General features: G+C 44.0%; 1 pseudogene; it reads left to right on the top strand.

Annotated features, from left to right (window-relative positions):
• The first annotated feature begins 2,404 nt into the window (after positions 1 to 2,404).
• Positions 2,405 to 2,776, top strand: LOC127201672 (small nuclear ribonucleoprotein E-like; annotated as a pseudogene).
• The last annotated feature ends 3,039 nt before the right edge of the window (positions 2,777 to 5,815 follow it).

Genomic DNA, 5,815 nt, shown 5'->3' with positions numbered 1-5,815 from the left:
CCCAGCAGCTACAGGCACCCCACAACCATCTGTACGTCCAGTTCCAGGGTATCCAATGCCTGACCTCTATCTGCAGCAGGAATTTGTGCAGTGCACAGACATACGTATAGGAAAAAAAACTAAAAGCACAAAAAAAAATAATAAAACAATAATTATAAATAATATCAACATGGCACAGGTGGGTGAAAGACACCCAGAGGCCCACCTACCAAGTGGCCGGCCCACAGCAGGAGCCCCTATGATGTGCAAGTATGTAGTGGAAACACCGGAGCAAAACAGAATAGGGACAGTTTGAACAGTATGAAGAGAGATGGAACTGGAAACAGGAGCAGAAAGATGAATAGCCTGATGTGAGTAGCCAGCCCCACCACCTGCAGTCATGGTGAAGTCTCCGCCTGTGCCACTAAGGGCCATGGCCATGCAGCAACAGGGATCTGTGTCGATATCCGTGGCTAATATCACCACCAAAGTCCATGCAGACATCCCTGGTCTGGGCTGCCACATGCAACCATGTTGATGTCCAAGGGCTGTACAGAGCTGGCCCCGCCCCTCGCTGGCTGCAGCGCTTAGGAGAGCAGGCTCTGCACACTAACTGGGTACTGATCCCCGAGAGCTGGCCCTACCTACCCTTGTCTGCTGTGAGGTGGCATAAGCTAGGGAGAGATGCCCACACTCCTCTCACCTCTTGCCCTCTCTCAACCCTCAAGAGGTGGAAGAGCTAGCCCTGAGGCCGTGAAAGCTGGCAAGCTGGTCTCACCCCCTGGCTTTTGGCAGCTTTGGGTGAGCTAGCTGGGCCAGTGCTGGAGAGTTTGCCCTGGTGGTGTGGGTGTGGGAGAGCTGGCAGGCTCACCAATTCCACTGCCAGGGCTTTGAGTTGGCCCGTCCCAGCATCTGCCTCATCTACGAACTGCTGGAGCCAGTCCTGCAGATCCAAAGCTACAGGGTCTCCATGACACAGGGCAACAACAGGATGTCCAAGAGGAGTCTTGGTGAGGGTCCAGTATTGATAGTGCAGCAGGAGCCTGAGGCCTCCAACCAGACCAATGACTCATTGCAATGAGCATTTGCAAGTAAAGGCGTGTGGACAAACAAGTATACTGTGGGACAGTACTGTAGGACACACTACAGCTTCCATGATGAGAGTTGTTTTTGTTTTTTTATTTTTTTATTTTCTTTTGGAGGAAGGTTGCAAGGACAGAGGGAAGATATGAAGGGACAATGAGATGAGTGGAATTGAGATGCACTATGTATAAAATTCAAAAAGAATCAATAAAAGGCTTTTTTTAAAAACCCACAAATATCAATGTGTCTGCCCCAGTGACATTCTTCCCAACTGTCCCTCTCACTTTGCTCTGTTCTGAGAGTTTCACCCAGGATGCTGTCCCATTTAGAGGTGGCTGGGCCACTGTGGCTTGAGCTGTGTGGGGAGGGCTATCCTCCATATTCTTTCTAGCTGACATCCTTTGTCCTTCCTCCAGACCTCCCTTAACATAGCATCACCTGAGCAGCTGGCTGTTAGGAGCACTCTCAGCTGGAAGGAAGGTCATGTCCCACCACAAGGAAGAAGTGGCTGGGCTCAGTGCAGCTGAGCTCTCCCAGGCATGGGCAAGCAACATTACTAAGAGCTGCAGGCAATGCCAGGAGCACTTCGTTCCTAGGAATAACTGAATTACAACTGAGTCTGTGGGTTTCCTAAAATGTATTCTCATCCCAAAATTGCAGAGCTCTCTAGGTCTGGAAAAAGGTGTGGCTCCTGGTGTAGCAGCGCTGGGACCTCAGGACCATGAGATATTTCAAACAGAAACAGAAAATATCGTGAGTCCTGTGTACAATCAGTCACCTGGCGTCAGCAAGGCACAGCTTGTTACCCATTCTAGCCACACCCCCAAAGAATCAAAACTGGCCTGTAAGAAAAAAAGAGAAGAAAGAGAAGGAAAGAAGAGAAAAAAGTAGCAGCAGCAGCAGCACTAGAGCTGGTACCCAACAGTGAGGCAAGAACTTAGGTAGTAATCCAAGCTTTACATAGATTCAGGCGTTAGGCGTCCAAGTCAGAAGGCAGGGAAGTGGCGGTTTCCTAATGACCACGTGCTATTCTATGGCTGCGGTCATGCACCATGCTGTCTGAGGTGGCGAGCAGCCAGCCCAGCACTGCAACACAGGGGACAAATGGCTGGCCCAGCATGGCCACATGAGTCCGGGAATGCCAGAGCAGACCAGGCAGCAGCCAGCACCGTGGCGGCCCAGACTCAGCAGCAGCATGTGCCTTCAGTCAGCATGTCTCAGTGCCCACAACTGTGGGACGCATAGACACTTAAAATGGAAACTGAATATAGGCATTCACAAGAGAAATATCAAGTTTGAAAATAATAATGTGGTTTCCGTGGTGGCCTTCTTACTCCTGTGGTCTTTGTGACTTCCACTATGGCGTATCGCGGCCAGGGCCAGAAGGTGCAGAAGGTGATGGTGCAGCCAAACCTCATCTTCAGATACTTGCAAAATAGATCTCGGATTCAGGTATGAGCAAGTGAGCATGCGGATAGAGGGTTGCATTATTGGCTTTGATGAGTACACGAACCTCGTATTAGATGATGCAGAAGAGATTCATTCAAAAACAAAGTCAAGAAAACAACTGGGTCGGATCATGCTAAAGGGAGATAACATTACTCTGCTCCAGAGTGTTTCCGACTAGAAATGGTCATGCACCAGAGAAGTTGAGAAGGCAGTTCAGTGGTTTTAAAAGTGTCTTCTGCTCTGAGAATAGTCTGAAATGTTTATTTGTATTGTTTAGTACCCCTTATCCAGTGATAATAAATGCTGTGAGATTGTTTTTGTTTAAAAAAAAAAAAAAGAAAGAAAGAAAGAAAGAAAGAAAAGAAAAGAATAATGTGAAGTCACTGGGAAAAAAAAAAGAAAAGACTTAGAGATTTTTTTAAAAATGTTTTTCATGTTAAAAACTAGAAATCACGTTGGAAGAGGGACCTTTGACCTCATATGGTTTAGGTTTAGTTGCTGTAGTCATGGAATTAATTACAATATGTTCAGTAATGATCAGTTTTCTATATCCTCTCTAAGGAAGGTCAGAATAAAACAGACTTAGATAAGTGAAGAACTGAGAGGTGGAGGGCTACATTGCAAGTGGCAGAAATAGCCGGGCAGTGGTGGCCCACGCCTTTAATCCCCAGCACTCAGGAGGCAGAGGCAGGCGGATCTCTGTGAGTTCAAGGCCAACCTGATCTACAAAGTGAGTCCAGGACAGCCAAAGCTACACAGAGAAACCCTGTCTCAAACAAACAAACAAAGAAAAAAAAAGTGGTAGAGATAGAAGGGAAAGGCTCTTCACAATTAAAAAAAAGAAAAAAGAAAAAAAAAAAATACCGGCAGCTGGGACTCAATATGCCTGTCAGCTCTTTCTGCTAAGGAACTACCAACAGGGCGGCAACTGCTGGAGTCCAGGAATTACGGGCAGGACTTTGCTGCTGCAGCGTGAAAAAACACAGCTGACCGCAAATTTAGGATTACCTTGTTTCTTTGCTTGATTTTTGTTTGAATGGTTTTTTGTTTTGTTATGTTTTGTTTTGTTTTTCCATAATAGCAGCAACAGCTCCTTATTAAAGGTCCTTTCATGGGAAAGGTTTCCTTTTTTCTTTTTAAATCCTTTTTATTATGTTTATTCACTTTACATCCAAATCATAGCCCCCCTCCCTCCTTCCCTCCTGTCCCATCCTCCCTCCCTTCTCCCCCTAACCTCCTCCCCTACCCTTCAGAAAAGGTGACCACCCCCTACCAACCCACCCAAAACAACAAGTCACATCAGAACTGAGCACATCCTCTTCCCCTGTGGCCTGCCAAGGCAGCCCCGCCAGGGGGAATTGATCAAAAACCATGCAACAGAGTTCATGTCAGACTCTGACACCGAGATGCTCCAGTCCAGTTTCTCTTCTCCCTGCAAGCGCTCTGTCCTCTCACCACAGCTCGCCCCACAACCAATCCCCACCCAAAGTCCCATCAGCATGCACTCTTTTCCTTCTGTTAAAGCACTTCTGATGTCTCTTCTATTTCCCCTTCTAAGTGAGATTCAAGCATCCTCCTACGGGCCCTCCTTGTAACTTGACATCTATGGGACTATGGGTTGTAGTATGGTTATCCTCTAAATGGCTGCTATCCGCTTATAAGTGACTACATCCGATGTATGGTTTTTCTGGATCTAGGTTACCTCACTCGGGATAATTCTTAGTTCCATCCATTTGCCTACAAATTGCATGATTTCTTTGTTTCTAATAGCTGAGTAGTATTCCATTGTGTAAATTACCACATTTTCTTTATCCATTCCTTGGTTGAGGGACATCTAGGTTGTTTCAACTTTCTGGCCATTAGAAATAAAGCTGCTGCCAGGTGTGGTGGTTGCATGCCTTTAATCCCAGCACTTGGGAGGCAGAGGCAGGCAGAACACTGTGAGTTTGAGGCCAGCCTGGTCTACAAAGCAAGTCCAGGACAGCCAAGGCTAAAACAGAGAGACCCTGTCTCGAAAAACAAAAAAACAAATTTAAAAAATTAAAAAATAAATAACGCTGCTATGAACATAGTTAAGCAAATGTCCTTGTTCTATGGTGGAGGATCTTTTGGGTATATGCCCAGGAGTGGTATAGCTGGGTCTTGAGTTAGACTATTAATAATTTTCTGTGAAAGCACCAGAATGGTTTCCAAAGTGGTTGTACAAGTTTACATTCTCACCTGCAATAGAGGACTGTTCCCCTTTCTCCACATCCTCACCAGCATGTGCTGTCACTTGAGTTTTTTTTTTTTTTTTTTTTTTTTTATCTTAACCATTCTGCCAGTTCTAACATGGAATTTCAGAGTTGTTTTGATTTGCATTTCCCTGATGACTAAGGCTGTTGAGCATTTAAGTGCTTTTCAGCCATTTAAGACTCCTCTGTTGAGAATTCTCTCTTTAGCGCTATACTCCATTTTTTAATTGAATTATTTGGTTTGTTGGTGTTTAATTTCTCTAGCTCTTTAGATATTTTGAATATATATATATATACACACACACACATATTTTACACACACACACACACACACACACACACACGTCAAATGCAGAGTTGTTGAAGATCTATTCCCAATCTATAGGGTGCCATTTTGTTCTATTGACAATGTCTTTTGCCTTAAAAAAGCTTTCAGTATCATGAGGTCCCATTTATTAATTGTTGATCTTAGAGCCTGAACTGCTGGTGTTCTGTTCAGGAAGTTGTCTCCTGTACCAATGAGTCCAAGATTGATTCCCAATTTCTCTTCTAATAGATTTAGTGCTTCTGGTTTTATATTGAGGTCTTTGATCCACTTGGACTTGAGTTTTGTACAGGGTGATAGATATGGATATATTTGCATTTTTCTACATGTAGACATCCAGTTAGACCAGCACCATTTGTTGAAGATGCTTCTTTTTTTTTTTTTTTTTTTTTAATTGTATGGTTTTGGTGTCTTTGTCAAAAATTAAGTACCTGTAGGTGTGTGGGTTTATTTCTGGCTCTTCAGTTCAATTCCACTAATCAACCAGTCTTTTTCTATGCCAGTAGCATGCCATTTTTATTACTATTGTTCTACAATACATCTTGAAATCAGGGATGAAGATACCTCCAGAAGTTCTTTTATTGTATAGGATTGTCTTAGCTATTCTCTTTTTGGTTTTGGTTTTGTTTTGGTTTTGGTTTTGGTTTTCTATATGAAGTTGAGAATTTTTCTTTTTAAGGTCTGTAAAGAATTGTGTTTGTATTTTGATGGGGATTGCATTGAATCTATGGATTGCTTTTGGTAA

This window comes from Acomys russatus, chromosome 2 (genome assembly GCF_903995435.1).
Source record: "Acomys russatus chromosome 2, mAcoRus1.1, whole genome shotgun sequence".
In the NCBI taxonomy this organism is placed as follows: domain Eukaryota; kingdom Metazoa; phylum Chordata; class Mammalia; order Rodentia; family Muridae; genus Acomys; species Acomys russatus.
Note: the sequence above shows the minus strand (reverse complement) of the source record. Positions and strands in the feature narration are given on the sequence as shown.